This window comes from Loxodonta africana, chromosome 24 (assembly GCF_030014295.1).
Source record: "Loxodonta africana isolate mLoxAfr1 chromosome 24, mLoxAfr1.hap2, whole genome shotgun sequence".
Taxonomy (NCBI): Eukaryota; Metazoa; Chordata; class Mammalia; order Proboscidea; family Elephantidae; genus Loxodonta; species Loxodonta africana.
Window position 1 is genome coordinate 45,347,436 of NC_087365.1, and position 17,317 is coordinate 45,364,752.

Consider the following 17,317-nt stretch of genomic DNA (forward strand, 5'->3'; position numbering starts at 1 on the left):
TTTATTCATTTTTATTTTTTATTGTGCTTTAGGTGAAAGTTTACAGAGCAAATTGGTTTCTCATTAAACAGTTAATACACAAATTGTTTTGTGACATTGGTTGCCAACCCCGCAATATGTCAACACTCTCCCCTTCTCCACCCCGGGTTCCCTGTTTCCATTCGTCCAGTTTTTTATTTTGGAGTATAAACATTTAGTGTTTTATTTTTTCCAGTAATTGCTCCACGACTGTATTATGTTAAATTCTTTCTTTTTGGCTTGAGTAGACTTCATATTTTTTTAGTTACTTTCAATTAATTTAACTGCCTCATTTCAGTATTGAAGACCAGTCTCAATTAGCTATTTCTATGTGATAAATTACCTCAAAATTTACTGGCTTAAAACAAACAGTAGCTTGGAAGCTTAAAACTATAAGCATTTTATTACTGCTCAATGAGTCTATAGGTCAGCTGGGCAGTTCTACTGAGGTGGGAGGCTGGCCTCAACTGCTCTCAGCTAGGCTTGTTTATAGGTCTGCGGTCACCTAGCAGATCAGCTGGGGGTTAACTAGATTGACTTCGCTCATGTGTTTGGCAGTTAATTGGCTGTTGGCTGGAGTGGTGGGTATGACTGGCTGTGTTTCTTCATCATTCAACATGCTAGCTGAGGCTTGTTCTCTTGATGTCTGGGCAGGATCCTAAAACGGCACATATATTTATTAGGAATTTTTAAAGTCAGGATTGTGCTGTTTTCCTTTCCACCTCTCTTCTCTTCTTTAGGGACTCTAATTGCATATATACTTGGTTGCTTGAAATTGCCTGCAGTTAACTGATGGTGTGTTAACTTGTTTTTTTGTTCTTTTATCTGTGTTTCATTTTGAATAGTTTCTGTTGCTGTACATTCAAGGTTACTAATCTTCTCTTCTGTAGTGTCTTAAAAGAAAAAAAAAAGTTGCCTTTGAGTCAACACCAACTCATGGTTGACTTTTTGGAAGTAGATCGCCAGGTCGTCCGAGAAGCCACTGGAAGGACTCAAACTACCAACTTTCTGTTAACAGCCAAGTGCATTACCCATTGGCACTACCCAGGGATTCAATATCTTATTGACTGTTAATTTATCTACTGTGTTATACAGCGGGTGTTCTATAACTCAGACATCTAGAGTTTTTACCTCTAGAAGTTTGATTTGGACTTTTTTTTTCTCTTCTACTTTTTTTTAAATTGTGCTTTAAGTTCAAGTTAGTTTCTCATACAAAAATTTATACACACATCGTTATGTGGCCCTAATTGCTCTCCCTATAATGTGACAGCACACTCCTCCTTTCCACCCTGCATTTCTCGTGCTCATTCAGTCAGCTCCTGTCCCCTTCTGCCTTCTCATATCGCCTCCAGACAGGAGCTGCCCATTTAGTCTCATGTATCTACATGAGCTAAGAAGCATACTCTTCACAAGTGTCATGTATCATAGTCCAGTCTAATCTTTGTCGAAAGAGTTGGTTTTGGGAATGGCTTTAGTTTTCAGCTAACAGAGAGTCTGGGAGCCATGTCTTCTGGAGCTCCTCTAGTCTCAGTCAGACCATTAAGCCTGGTCTTTTTACTAGAATTTGAGTTCTGTACCCCACTTTTCTCCTTCTCCTTCAAGGACTCTGTTGTGTTCCCTGTCATTGGTGGTAGCTGGGTACCACCTGGTTCTTCTGGTCTCAGGCTGATGGAGTCTCTGGTTTATGTGGCCCTTTCTGTCTCTCGGGCTTATATTTTCCTTGTGTCTTTGGTGTTCTGACTTTTTTTTTTTTTTTTAATATGATCCATGTCTGTATTTCAGATGTTCAGTCTTTCCTCTAGCTTTGAACATATGGAATAAAGTTACAATAACTATTTTAATGCCCTGGTCACTCTTGATTAACTGATGTTGTTGTTATTGTTAGGTGCCTTTGAGTCAACTCCGACTCAAGCAACCCTGTGTAAAACAGAACGAAACACTGCCCGGTCCTGTGCCATGCTCCCAATCGTTGTTATGCTTGAGCCCATTGTTGCAGCCACCGTGTCAGTCCATCTCCTTGAGGGTCTTCCTCTTTTTCACTGACCCTCTAACTTAATAAGCATGATGTCCTTCTCCAGGGACTGGTCCCTCCTGATAACATGTCCAAAGCATGTGAGACATAATCTTGCTATCCTTGCTTCTAAGGAGTGTTCTGGCTGTACTTCCCATTCATCCAGTTTTCCTGTCCCTTCCTGCCTTCTCGTCTTTGCTTTTGGGCTGGTGTGCCCATTTAGTCTCGAATACATGATTAAACTACAAAGTACATTCCTCATGTGTATTATTTGTCCTATAACCCATTGCCGTCAAATCCATTCTGGCTCATGGCGACCCTAAAGGACAGAGCAGAACCGCCCCATAGGGCTTCCAAGGAGCACCTGGTGAATTCGAACTGATGACGTTTTGGTTAGCAGCCATAGCTGTTAACCACTATACCACAAGGGTTTCCCAGTTTGCCCTATAGACCTGTCTAATCTCTGCCTGAAGGGTGAACCTCGGAGTGACTTCAGTGCTGAGTTAAGAGGGTGTCCAGGGCCGTACTTGTGGGGTTCTCTTTTCTTATAAGGACACCAAGGAGCCCTGGTGGCACAAAGGTTAAGCACTCAGGTGCTAACCAAAAGCTTGTTGGTTCGAATCCACCAGCCACTCCTGCAGGAGAATGATGTGGCAGTCTGCTTCTGTAAAGATTACAGTCTTGGAAACCCTGTGGGGCAAGTTCTACTCTGTCCCATAGGGTCACTGTTAGTCGCAGTTGACTCGAAGGCAGTGGGTTTGTTTTGTTTTGTTTTGTTTTGTTTTGTTTTTCTTTATAAGGACACCAGTCATATTGGCTTTAGGGCCCACCCTAATTCAGCATGACCTCATCTTAACTTGATTACATCTGCAAAATGCCTGCTTCCAAATAAGGTCACATTCAGTGGACATGAATTTTGCGGGGGGCGGGGGGGAGGACGACACTATTCAACTCAGTACAGAGCCCCATCTTTTATTTTGAGATTATGTCCTTACAGTCCTTTTTTTAAGGGATTTTCTTTCTTTTTTTTTTTTTTTATTATTTTAACAAAATATAACATGGCATTTGCCAAGTTAACCTTTTTGTGTGTACAGCTGAGTGACATTGTGTCGTGCAACCATCACCAATATCTGTGGCCAAATTTCTGTTACCATAAATGGAAACTCATTGCTTCCTGAAAAATGATTCCCCCTTTCCCTTCCCGCCCATTGCTGGTAACCAGTAATAAACACTGGTCTCCGTACATTTGCCTATTCTAGCTATTTCAGATGAGTGAGATCATATAATATTTGTCCGTTTGTGATTGACTTACTTCTCTCAGCGTGATGTTTTCAAGATTCATCCACGTTGTAGCATGTGTCAGGACTTCATTTCTCTTTGTGGTTGAGTAATACTCCATTGTATATTGTTGTTGTTGTTAGTTGCCATCAAGTTGATTCTGGCCCGTGGTGACCCCATGTGTGCGGAATAGAACTCTCCATAGAGTTTCCAAGGCTGTGACCTTTTAGAAGCAGGTGACCAGGCCTTATTTCCGAGGTGCCCCTGGGTGAGTTTGAACTACCATATTACATTTTTTTTTTTAATCCCTTCATCTGTTGATGGACATTTAGGTCGTTTCCCCCTTTTGGCATTTGTGAACAGTGCTGCAATGAACAATTGGTGTACGTGTGTGTTTGGGTCACTGCTTTCAAGTCTCCTGGGTATATACCCAGGAATGGAATTGCTGGGTCCTCACTATACTTTTTATTTTTAAAAATTTAAATAAATTCATGGTAATAGTAGATGGTCATTCTGGCTTACTTATTTTTGAGTACATTTTTTATGGGCATATAACAAAGAAATGTGCACATACCATAAGGTAAAGCATGATGGATTCTCCCTAAGTGACATACCTGTATGAGCTTCCTAGGCCCGCTGTAACGAATTACCACAAACTGGATGGCTTAAAACAACAGACATGTATTCTCTCATAGTTTGGGAGGCCGGTAGACTGAAATCCAGGTGTCGGCAGGGCCTGCTATGGATAAGCGGCACCACCCAATAGAAGAACTTTCTGTGACAAAGCAAATGGTGTATAACCTGTGCTGTCCGATACGGCCGCCACTAGTCCTGTGCGACACATGTGCACTTGAAATATGGTCAGTGAGACCGGCACACTGAACTTTAAATTTTATTTAATTTTAATTAAATTTAATTGAAATAGCCACGTGTGCCACGTGACCAATTGAGCCAGAGAGCTCGTCTAGCGCAACCAGCACACAAAGCCAGGAGCTCAGTCAGAGCCTGGGTCTAAGTTCTCTTTATGTCCTCAGCCCCCTCACCCCAGGGGTGCTGAGTGATAGAAGGAGTGGAGGAGGGAGACAGAGGGGCTCTGAAGCCTAACACAGCCCTCCCACCTTGTCCCCCACCTGCCCCTGTCACACCTTCCTTGGTGCTCTACACACATTACTGAGCACCTCCAACGTGCTAGGCTGAGAACACTGCTGTGAACAAGACAGCGCAGCCTCTTCCGTGGCTTTGCCAGATGGACTGTACATGCCTGCTAACGTGTTTGTCTTACACACCAGCTTGTCAGCCCCTGAGGTCAGGGATCCAACTCTGTGCCTGACATCACTGGAGCCTAGTAAAGATTTACTGACTGAATGAATGAATGGCTGGATGGTGTGAATGAAGAGGAGGAAGAGTCTTCCAGATTGCACTGGAGAGGAAGGACCGGTGAGAGTGCTGGTCTGGCTCAGGAGACCAAGTTCCTGTCCAGGTGCTGGCCCTGACTCTCTGTGTGTCCTTGGCAAGTCCCTTCTTTCCTCTAGGGCTCAGTTTCCCCAGCTGTAAAATGTGTCAACTGGATTAGATGAGGGCTCCAGGGCCCCTCTCTCTGCTATGATGCTGAACAGGTTTCAGCGGAGCTTCTAGACTAAGACAGACTAGGAAGAAAGGTCTGGAGACTGACTCCTGCATAGCACCTCCTCCTCATCTGCTTTGCATATTGTGGTTCCCTTGAGATTCAGTTTCTTAGAAGGGTTCTATAGGTGTGAAAGTTCATGGCTCCCTGTGCCAGAGGAGGCTCCCCAAATCTGTAAGGTCAGACTGAGGACAACCTGAAGTGGGGTTTTGGGGTGCTTTGTAAGGAAGAGAGGAGGCTTCCTGGCTCTCTGCTCTGCACCCACATCTGTTGGAAAGCGTGCTTGCTCAGGACATCCTTGAGGAGGAGGTGAGCCAATCCCTGCAGGAAGGGGTGACACTTCAGGAGTAGAGCCTTGAACTTCGGGCTCCTCACCCACGCAGGGATGAAAAGACCAGAGCCCCAGGTGTGTGTAACCTGCCCCACCTCACTTATAGGTGACCCTGGCTGAAATTGGACCAGCACTGACCCTGTCTAAGCCTCCTTGGTCAGTGTCTGGAATGCTGTCAGTTGCCTTCTATTTTCCCTTCAGGAAAATGCAAACTGACGGGTGGGGCCCAGATTAAAAACCCCTTGTGTGTCAAAGTAGAACTGTGCTCCAAAAGGCTTTCAATGGCTGATTTTTCGGGAGTATATTGCCAGGCCTTTCTTCTTAGGCAACTCTAAGTGAACTTGAACCGTCAACCTTTTGGTTAGCAGCTGAGTGTGTTAACCATTTGCACCACCCAGGGATTCTGGGGCCCAGATTGAAGGTCATTAAATCTGCAAAGCCCTGTTCTTCCTTGTCCACTTCCCTAAAAAACCAAATCTGTTTCTGTAGGGTCAATTCCAGCCCATAGTGACCCTACAGGATAGAGTAGAACTGCCCCAGAGGGGCCGGTGGATTCGAACTGCCAACCTTTTCGGCTTGCAGCCGTATCACTTAACCACTGCACCACGAGGGCTTCTCCTTGTCCACTTGGTAAACTCCTATTCACTCTTCAAAGTCTGGCTCAGATTTTGTTCCCTCTGATGTCTTCTCTGATCTTTGACTTCTTCCGGGAGTTAATCACCACCTCTTCCAACATGCAAACCCTGGAACCAGACTGCCTGGGTTTGAAGCCCTACTCTGTCATTTACTAGCTGTGTGAAACCTTGGGCAACTTACTTAACTTTCCTGTGCCTCTCTTTCTTCATCTGTGAAATGGGAAAGCTAATAGTGCCCACCTCACTGGGTAGTTGTGAGGATTGAATGAGTTAATATGTGTAAATGCGTAGAACAGTGCCTCGCACATGGTGTGAGTTCACAGAGGACAAGAGACCTATCCTCATGACGTCCTCAGCCTGCCCACCCACTGCCATCGAGTCGATTCCGACTCATAGCAACCCTACAGGACAGAGTAGAACTGCCCCATAGAGTTTCCAAGGAGCGCCTGGCAGATTTGAACTGCCGGCCCTTTGGTTAGCAGCTGTAGCACTTAACCATTACGCCACCAGGGTTTCAGAGATAGACAGATAAACAGGAAATCCTCTCTAAATTCTGAAAAATGCCACAATAAGGGAAGTGGTGGGGTAGGTGGGTCATGGGAACACATGAGCAGCCCCCTTCCCAGGTTGGGGTGGTCAGCAGCGTTTTCCTGGAAGGATGATCTCAGCTAAAATCTGAAGAATGAATAAGGTTTAGCCAGGCAGAGCCAGAGTGCAGAGAGGAGGCGTGGGAAGTGTGTGAGGAGAGAAAGGGGGTGCAGACGCCAAGGCCCAGTGGCCGGAGCCTGGCGTGCTCCAGGTACTGAGGCTCAGCAATGGAGTGTGGAGTGTGTGTGAGAGGTGGGTGCCTTTGGCCTGTACGCTGGTTTTTGAATCCATCTCTTTGTGGTCTGTCTCCCTTCCTGGATTCTGAGCTCCTTCAGGACAAGCTCACGGCTCCTTTAACTCCATTGGCCCAGCGCATAGCCTGGCGCCCAGCAGGAATGCAATAAATGTTTGCTGAATGGAAATGAGAACTGAGAACCCAGCCTTTTTTTTCCATCAGGGAGCCATCCAGCAACCTTTTCATTTGCTTATACCTGTGAGTTAAGCAACCTTAATAGCCTTAGGAAGTCAGATTCATTTGTTTGTTTAGAATTGTCATCGGCAGGGTATCACAGACGCCCGTCAATTCAGTGGTTCCAGCAGGACAAACTCAAGTTCCTGGCCCCACAAGGTGACCACAGGGCCTGCTCCTATGAGTCCACCTCTGGATGCTGTTGGCATCTGAAAACTTTCAAACTTTAATGTGCATATGAACCACCTGGGGATCTGGTTAAAACGCAGATTCTGATTCAGCAGGTCTGGGGGATCCACCTGAGATTCTGCACTTCTGACAGGCTCCAAAGGCGCTCTAGTAGCACAGTGGTTAAGTGCCTGGCTGCTAACCGAAAGGTCCGTAGTTTGAACCAACCAGCAGCTCTGCGGGAGAAAAGATCTGATGATCTGCTGCCATAAAGATTATAACCTAGGAAACCGTATGGGGCAGTGCTACCCTGTTACTAGGGGTCACTATGAATTAGAATCAACTCTAAGGCGCACAACAAGCTTCCAAGTGATGCTAATGTTACCAGAAACAAAAAAAAAAAACACTGCCACTGAGTCTATTCTGATTCCTGGTGACTCCACGTTTCAGAGTAGAACTGCTCTACAGGATTTTCTTGGCTATAATCTTTATGGGAGCAGATCGCCAGGCCTTTCTTCTGCAGCACTGCTGTGTGGGTTCGAACCGCCAACTTTTAGGTTAGTAGTGGAGCACAAACCATCTGCGCCATCCAGGGTCCTGCCAGTGTCACTGGTCCACGAATTACATTTTAAATAGCAAGGCGCTAGCAGTGGTGGTTCAGTGGTGTCTCACCCTCAGTGTGGGAGACCTGGGTTCAATTCCTGGCCAATGCACATCAGGCGTAGCCACCACCCATCTTCAGTGGAGGCTGCAATGCTGGACAGGTTTCAGCAGGACTTCCAGACTAAGAAGGACTAGGAAGAAAGGCCTGGTGATCTACTTCCAAAAATCAGCCAATGAAAACCCTGTGGATCCCAAAGATTCGGGGTCACCATGAGTCAGGGGCAGACTGGGTTGGTGGACCCTTAACAACAGCCACAGACAACATTAGCATTTCTTTCTAGCTTTAATTGCAAGGATAATTGCAAAAGCAGGTGGGTGGGATTTGGTTCTGAAGGGCCTTGGTTGACTAAGGAGTCCAGACCTTATTCCGGAGGCAACAGGGAGCTATGGAAATTTTCTGAGCTTGGTCAGGGAGAGCTGACCAAGTTGATGAATCTGGGAGTGTGGTGCTGGGTACCAGAGGGGCTGAACTATTGCAGTAACAGGTGAGAAGTGGGAGGTCTGAAGCTGGAGCAATGGCAGTGGGAAGGCCGGGGATGGAGGTGATGGATTTAGGAGGACTGTCCAGGTTGTCAACTGACTGGATGACGTGGGTGGAGGTGGTACTATAGGATTACATACAGATGGTTTGGAAATTGGGGGCCTGGGAAGGGACAGTTCCCTGAACAGAAAGCAGGAGGGGGAGCCCAGAGGAAGGAGCAGGGCGGGGGAGGAGCAGACTTGGCCTACTTTGCACTAGAAGTGCCACTGGAACCTTTAGGAGGTGATTTCCAGAAGGCTTTTAGAAACGAGGCTGGTGATGTTTGCGATCAAAGCTGGGCATTCGGGGAGTTGAGGAGAAGAGAATGATCCTCATGCCAATCAGGGTCCTTGGTTGCAGGCAATCAAAGCTCGTTCCAGCTAACTTAAGCAAAAAGGAATTGTACTGAACGGGGTTCTGGAGGCTCATCGCATCGATGTGGAGGCTCAAGGCCAGACTTGGGAAGTTAGCTGGAGCCTAGGGAGGCTGGTCAGCAGTGATCATGGTCAGGGGTGTGCTGCAGGGACAGCTCGTGGGGATCCCAGGGCTGCTGCCACCACCGAGCTCTCAGTGTCACCTCCTGCTTGTGAGTCAGTGCAGCAGTCAGAGTTCTGGGTGGGAGCATCCTATGGTCCAAGCCCAGTCACATGTCTGCATCCTGCCACTGGGGAGGTGTCAAATGGGAAGCTGCCTCCCTCTCTGGAAGAACAAAGGTGGCTACAAACTCTTTGACACTCCTTCCACCCAAAGGTGGGCTCTGTTGTCCTCCCCTTGAATGGGGCTGGCCTGTGACTGCTTTGGCCAATGGGGTACAGTGGAAGTGATACTAGGCTGGTTCTGGGCCCAGCCTTTAAGAGAACCAATGGCCTCTGCCTTTGTCTCTGGGAGTACTGAGCCACTCTGCAAGAAGACTGGCTGGAGAGACCATGTAGAGAGGCCCTGAGATGACATAGAGGAGGGCAAGGGCCCCAACTGAGCCCAGCCTTCTAGCTGGCCCCGCCTCAACCCCAGAAATGTGAGTGAAGCCATCTTGGACCGTCCAGTTCAACCAGCTGAGACCCCAGGCATCATGGAGCTGAAGACAAGGGGTCCAGCTATGCCAGTATTTGAACTCCTGACCCACAGAATCGTGAGATATAATAAATTGTTGTTAAAGCCATGAAGTTTTGGGGTCATTTATCATGTAGTAATTGATTACTCACCCAAGAATGGGAAAGATATTCCATTACCCAGTGGCCAAATAAAGACATGAGTCCCATTGCCATGTAATGAGCTTATTACCAAAAAGCAGCTGCTGTGGAGTCGGTTCCCACCCCTGTGTGTCAGCGTAGGACTGCGCTCCATAGAGTTTCCAATGGCTGCCATCTTTTGGAAGTAGATTGACAGGTCTTTCTTCCAAGGTGCCTCTGCATGGGTTTAAACCACCAACTTTTCAGTTAGTAGTCTTGCACTTAACTCTTCATGCCACCCAGCGACTGCACCCCCATTATAAAGATGAGGAAACTGAGGTTCAGGGAGGGAAGTCATTTACCCAAGGCCATCCAGTTCAAATCCACAGCTGTTTGGTTCCAGCACCCAGCCCCTTCCACTGTATCAGCCCTTACCTGGCTGGCCTCTTCATCAGTGATGGTTGGAGCTAGGAGAGCCTTATGGGTGGTCTCCAAGCCTGTCTGTCAGAGGCTGAGAAGGAATCTCACTCCCTCAATGGGAAAGCCCCCACACCCCCTCCGCTGACGCTGTCCACTGGAGAGAGCTAGCATTGCTCCCATCAGGAACAGCGTCGCCGGTTCTCGGCCTCGGGAAGCTTTTGAGTGCCTCCTCCGCTGCCATCCCCACCGAGCCTGGCCCAGCTTTCTTTCATCCCAGGCCCCAGGCTTCAGGTGCATCAAAGTCCCTGCACTGCGTGAGGCTGAAACAGCGCAGCAGGCCTCGTGAATATATTAGCTTTATTTTCCCCTAACACGCCACAGGGGAGGAGGGGCACTAAAAGTCAATATGCAGATATATGCAGATGGCATCCAGATGCTGGTGTCCCAGGATTAATGGGAAGAAAAGGCAATCAGAGCAGGCCCACCCCAGCCCCCAGCCCTGGGGCACTGCAGTGGCTGCACAGCAGAAAACTGTTCTCCCGGGAGGGTGTCTTGGGCTGTTTCAGAGTTGTGTTCTTTGAAGCAATGTCTCTGCAGCACAGGGGAAGGAAGAGCTGTGGAAATTCGTTCTGGATACTTCCTGGCAAAGTGCTCTCAATTGCTTCAGCTAAGCTGGGGTGGGTGGGGACGAGGGGGGAGAATCTCTGAGCTTCTCTCAGCTGTCTTGGCCCTCCGGGGCTACCCACCTCTGTGATTTCTAAACCACCGGAGCTTGCAAACCTTCAGTTCCGGGCCCCACCGCAGGTCCTCAATCAGAATCTCTGGGAGGTGAGCTTTGAGATTTCTGTACTTTTTTTTTTTTAAGTCCCCAATCTTGAGAAATATTGATGAAAACTAGGGGTTCTTAATCCGGAGTCTCTTTCAGGTTTCAGGGGGCCTCATAAAGCAGTATTTGCAAACTGGGCTGCATATTAAAATCACTGGGGAGCTTATAAAAATCCCAGTGCCCAAGCTGCACCCCAGACCAGTTCAATCAGAATCTCCAGGGGTGGGGGGCGGGGGACAGGGGGTTGAAACCTAGGCATCGTATTGTTTAAGGATCCCAGGTGGTTCCAGTGTACAGCCACATTTGAGAAGCTCTGCTGAACAGGTATTGCCATAAGGCACTCATCCTACCTGTGGTGTCTGGGGCTATATTTAGCTCAAGGCTCTCCCTACCCAGTACAAGCTTCAGGAGCCCCTCCTTCTAGGCCAGGAGACTATAGCCAAAGCTGATGTTCAACAGGTATGCACCAGAAAACTGGTTGAATATTGCGAAAATATTGAAACATGTCTCTACCCATGGAGAATAGGTGCCCCCAGAGCCCTAGGCCCTCCCCCAAGCCTCTGGGCCAGCCAGGTCCAGCAATGAAACGGTTAATGTTGGTTACTATTCAGGGGGGGTTCTGGGAGTGCTCTCTGTCACTAGCTCTGATTGGTCAGGGCTCCCTAGGTTCTGGTTAAGTATTGGAATGCCACCCCTAGCTATAATATTATGGTGAGGCACACCTACTTTAGAGTTGGACAGGTCTAGTTCCCACCCAATTTTGGTACTATCTGCCTGACCTTGGGCAAGGTCACATCTCTCTGAGCCTCATTTTCCTCATCTGGGACGTGGGGCCAAGAGCAAGCAGAGGTCTCAGCCTTGAGCGTGCATCAGAACCAGCTGGCAGACTTGTTAAAACACTGGCGGCTGGGCCCCAGCCTAGCATTGCTGACTCACTAGTTTTGGGGTGGCGGCAGGCGAGGGTTTGCATTTCTAACAAGTTCCCAGGTAATGCTGCTGCTGCTGGTCCTGGGACTACACTCTGAGAACCACTGAACTAGAGGATGTGTGAGAAAATACACCTGGCCAAGAGTAGGGGTTCAACCTGGGGCTGTAAAAAGGGGCAAAATACATCGCCAGTTTCTCTGTGTACCGTGTGGACGTCTCCCTCCTGCTCTGTCCCCCACAGTTCTGTGAATTGAAGGCCCACTGTGTGTTTAACCTTGGGTTTCCCTAGCATTGAGGGCTCCCCCTGCCCCACCCCACATCTATCACTAACCTGGCTGGATTTAGACCTTTGGGGCATGAGCACTGAAAATATAATGCCCTTCCCCACCCATTAAGGAGCCCTCATGGCATTAAGTGTTTGGCTGCTAACCGAAAGGTGGGCAGTTTGAACCCACCAGCTGCTCTGCAGGAGAAAGATGTGGCAGTCTGCCTCCATAAAGATTACCGCCTTGGAAACCCTATGGGGCAGTTCTACTCCATCCTATAGGGTCACTATGGGTTGGAATTGACTCAATGGCAATGAGATCGGGGTCCCCAACAATTACCCAATGTACATCAACAACACTAAACCTGGAAATATGATAAGGAACTCCATCAAAAATCTGATTTTTCTCATGCTTGCACTTTGAGGATTTTTTTTTTCAGTATATCAAACCCAACTTTTTGAATGTCTATTTTGGGGCTGCAACTGCTTTGCTAAGGGAGACCTGGGGGCACTCGGCTGCTAACTGAAAGTTGGTGGTTCAAACCTACCCAGCAGCTCCTAGGGAGAAAGACCTGGCAATCTGCTTCCATAACAATTACAGCCAAGAAAACTCAATAGGGCAGTTCTACTGTGTCACATCGGGTTGCTATGAGTTGAAATTGACTCAACAGCATCCAACAATAACAGCCTGCTTTCCTGGGACCCCAAGCATGTCTTTACCTGCCAGTGGGCAGTCCAGTGCCAGAGGAACTGGTCCTGGGCTCACCCTCTTTCTCCTCAACTCACACATCTCTCCAGCCACAGCACTGTCCCATCTTGAGGACACAAACCTTCCACCTTAAAGGAAACTCCACTTGGCAGTTCTCTTCTTTCTCCAGCTTCCTTACTCTTTTGCCTCCTCCCCCCTCCTTTTTTTAAACGGAGCCCCTGGGCAGTGTAAATGGTTAGCATGAGTCAGCTGCCAACCAGAATGTTGGAGGTTCAAGTCCACCCAGAGGCACAGAAGAAAGACCTGGCAATCGACTTCTGAAAAATCAGACATTGAAAACCCTGTGGAGCACAGTTCTACTCTGACACACATGGAGTGGCCAGAAATGGGGTCACAATGGCAACTTTTTTTTTTTTCTATAAAGCCCACTTCAATACTTCATGCCTGCTCCTTCTGTCGGTTCCCAGACAGCTTCCCCATTGACTTCCTTCTCACCAAATCCAATGACCCGAACTGAGCACGGGATTTGGAGTCAGAGGGCCGAAGCCGGAGCTCCATCACTCATCACCTGGGTGACAATGAGCAACTAAAGCAGTTCTCTGGGCCTTGGGTCCGTCACTTTTAAAATGGCCTGTATCTCTGCCTCCCACGGATGCCAAGGGGTTCTGAAACTCAGATGCAAATAGGTGAGAAAGGATCCACCATGTGGTGCAAGTCAGATGTGATAAGATTGTGACAGCGCTGGATAAACGGTCAAGGCCCCACATGCATTGATTATTAGGGTTACTGCCGAGTGGGCTGAGAACGCTATGGTGGAAAGAATAGGGTGCTGGTCTCAGATCTCAGGTGAGTCCCAGCTCTGCCCCTTGCTTGCCATGTGCACTCAGGCAAGTCCCTGAGCCTCAGTTTCCTCACCAGTAAAATGGGATCATGAACCCTAATTTATAAAGCTGAGGTGAGGGCACTAGAGTAACATAGTCGCAACTGCTAACGTTTTGTGCGTGCCCACTATGTGCGAGGCACTGGGCCAAGAACTTTCAATGCATAATCACATGTAATCCCCTCCACAACGCACAGAAATGGGGACTGTCCTCATTTTATAGGTAAGGAAATGGAGGTGTAGAGAGGTAAAGTGACTTGTCCACGGTCACACAGCCGGTAAGTGGTAGGAGCTGGGATTGGAACTCAGAAGCTCTGATTCCAAAGTCTACACTCTATGCCTTCCCCTTTGAAGGTGTGCAACACTTATACGTGGGAGGCATGACTTATTATTAGGGCCTTAAAGAGTCACCATGGGGATTGCCACCACCCTGGGGCTAGGGATGGTAGGGGTGTGGGGGGCAGGGAGTGGACACTTGCAGTGATGCTCTCCCTTCGGGCAATGGCCTGCAGCGCACTCACCTTTCTGGTTTATCCCAGACGCCAGTGTCTCCCCAACATCCTGCCGGGGACTTTGGCTGCCCCTCCCCTCTCTGGCAGGTTTGGGAGAAACAGGCTTGGAGTTCCCCCATCCTAGAGAGAGGGAGGGCTCCTCATCTCGTGAGGCTGACCCCGTTCTGGGGGCCTGGAGTTACTAATAGCAGCCTGCAGGGCTGTGTCATCCAGCTGGTGACTCAGGGCTCCAAGATCAGCCCCCTCCCCTTCCTGATGAGGCCTCTGCCTGGGTGAGGGGCTTGGAGTCCAAGCCATGACCCCAGTCAGTGTTGCAGGGTGGAGGGGTGGGAGTGGACCTGGGGGTGTATCCTGCTCTCTGCCTCTTCTCCCAGGGCCTTAGCTAAACTCTATAGTGGTATTGGAAGGAGGGTCTGGGGGAAGTAGGCAAGGGGATGTGGTAACCAAAGCCACTTCCTGCCATTGCGTGTTGAAAGCCAAGCTCTCCCCAAGTTCCCCTTGATGGGGGTGGAGGAGCCAGAGGTCAAAGGAGGAAGTTGGAGGTGGGGGGGGGGAGGAGGGGAGGGCTATTGCTTGGATTGACTCCAGGAATCAATCCCTGGAGTTCCTGGCCGGGTGCTCTCTCCTCGCTCCCTAGTTGGTAAAAAGGGCCAGCTGGCTGGGAGGCAATCTTAATTAGATAACAGCAAGCACTTATAACCGTGTAGCAGGCACTTTATATTTGCTAACTCATGTGATCCTTACAATACCCCCGGAGGTAAGTGCTAGTACTATCCCCACTTTACAGGTGGGGAAACTGAGGCAGTGACCCATTGCTCAGGTCATTCAGCGAATCAGCGGCAGAGCTGAAATTTGAGCCTAGGTAGCCTGACTCCAGAGTCTGGGCTCTTAGCCATCACTCTATCCTGCCTCTTAAGTGACTCCATTTCCCACGGATTCTATCCCTGACTCCTCTGTTACCTAAGAGAGACTACATCTCCACTATAGGCCTCAGTTTTCTCATCTGCAGGATGGGGGTAATTGCAGTAGATAAGTATACCTCCCCTTTTTTGATGTTTGTCTCTCTGGTGATTACGTACTTGTTCAGTTTCTCCTCTACTGGACTCTCAGCTCTATGAGTACGGGGACAAAGGGTATCTTGGTCACTACTGTATTCTCAATTCTTAGAACAATGTCTACCCCCTAAAAACTCAAATATTTGTTAAGTAAATGGTCTTTAATGGTTTGGGAATCGTAACTTCTCTGAGCATCTGATAAAAGTTTTGGACCCTTTGCATTGAAAAATCGATATATACCAGTGGTTCTCAACCAGTAGTGCTCACCCCTCCAGGCGACATTTGGCAATATCTGGCAACACTTTTAGCTGTCACAATTGATGGAAGGGGGGAGTTCCTACTGGCATCTAGTGCGTAGAAGCCAGGGATAAACATCTGACAATCCACAGGACAGCCCCTCAAAACAAAGAATTACTTGGCCCCAAATGTCAATAGTGCTAATGTTGAGAAACCTGACATATATTCATAGGTGTGACGTTTTTCTAAAGCCTGTGCCAACCAGATTAAGACCTCCCTGGACGGCATCGTTTCAATCATCTCTGAAATCAACTTGCTCTATGACTCCACCCTCCCAGGTCTGAAAATAGGCCCCCTGGGTCCCCTGTCCTAGCCTCGGATTCCCCAAAAGCCGAGCATTCTCTCTTATCAAATGGGTGGCAGGGAACCAGAGGAAGATCCAGGTTTCCAGTCTCCCCTGCCCCCCATCTCAGTTCTCTATAAATGGTAATAAAGAAGAAAAGCTCAGACTTCAGAATCAGGCAGCCCTAGGATTGAATCCTGGTTCTGTATGTTAACTGGATGTGTGATCACAGACAAGTTCCTTAACTGCTCTGAGCCTCAGTTTCCTCCTCTGAAAATGGCAAGGGTACTCATTAAACTAGAGTTCCTGGATGTTGCAAATGGTTAACACCTTCAGCTGCTAGCTGAAAGGTTGGAGGTTTGAGTCCACCTAGAGGAACCTTGGAAGAAAAATCAGACATTGAAAACCCTGTGGAGCACAGCTCTACTCTGACACGCATGGGGTCACTGCGAGTCGGAATCGACTCAGTGGCAGCTACCTCACGGATGGTGGTGAGGATGAAATGACGAGCATATAGAGAGCTTATCACAGTGCTCAACACAGTACATCTAAAACAATGGTGACTTAGCATTGTTATTACAGCTTGGAGCCCTCGTGACGGAGTGGTTAAGAGCTCCGAAGCTAACCAAAAGGTCGCAGTTCAAATCCACCGGCGTCTCCTTGGAAACCCTATGGGGCAGTTCTACTCTGTCCTACAGGATCACTATAAGTGGGTATTGACTTGAAGGTAACGGGTTTGGTTTTGGTTTATTACAGCTTAAAGGGGAAGGGACTCGCCCCAGATCACATAACTAGGAAATGGCAGGGCTGGGATTGAAAACCAGGACTGCAGGACTGCAAAGCAGATGCTCGTCAGTTAATTAGAACTTCAGTTTTCCTGTAAAGGAAGTTAATTTTCTCCATCCCATAGACTCCTTTATGAGATAGTTATGTAAAATGGCTGGCGCATAGTAGGCCCTTTAAATACACTTGTTAAATCGTTATCATTGTTCTTCCCAAATAAGGCAAATGTACACCCTGACCCGTACATGACAGGAGTGACGGACGAAGGCTGGAGGTTAATGGCATGTTGTTGTTGTGTGCCATCAAGTCGTTTCTGACTCATAGCTAACCTATATGACAGGGTAAAACTGCCCCATAGGGCTTTCTAGGATGTAATATTTATGGGAGTACATTGCCAGGTCTTTTCCCCTCATGGAGCCTCAGGTGGGTTTGAACAGCTGACCTTTTGGTTAGCAGTTGAGTGACTAACCATTGCACCTCCAGGGCTCCTTGGTTAATGGACTAAGTGGTGATAATTGGAGCTGGGGCAGGACTGGGGAACTGAAAGGGTGACCTCCGATCATCCCACTCCCTCATTTTTCAGTTGAAGAACCTGAAGCCCAGAGAAGGGAAGAGACTTATTCTAGGTCACACAGCAGATTAGAGCCAGGCCCAAGACCCAGGTCTTCTGATCCCAGGCGGCAATCACGGTCTTGGGCCAGATAATTAAAAGCCATCACAAGGGCTTGCAACATGCACCATACTAAGTGTTTTATGTGTTGATCAATTTAGGGGCAAAGGGCCCTTTTTACTGCTCAGGAAGCATTCAGAGCGGTGAAGACAGTTGCCTGTTGCCTGAGGCCATAAAGGAAGAGCACAAAGCCCTCTCTGCTGGTTTCCAGATCCC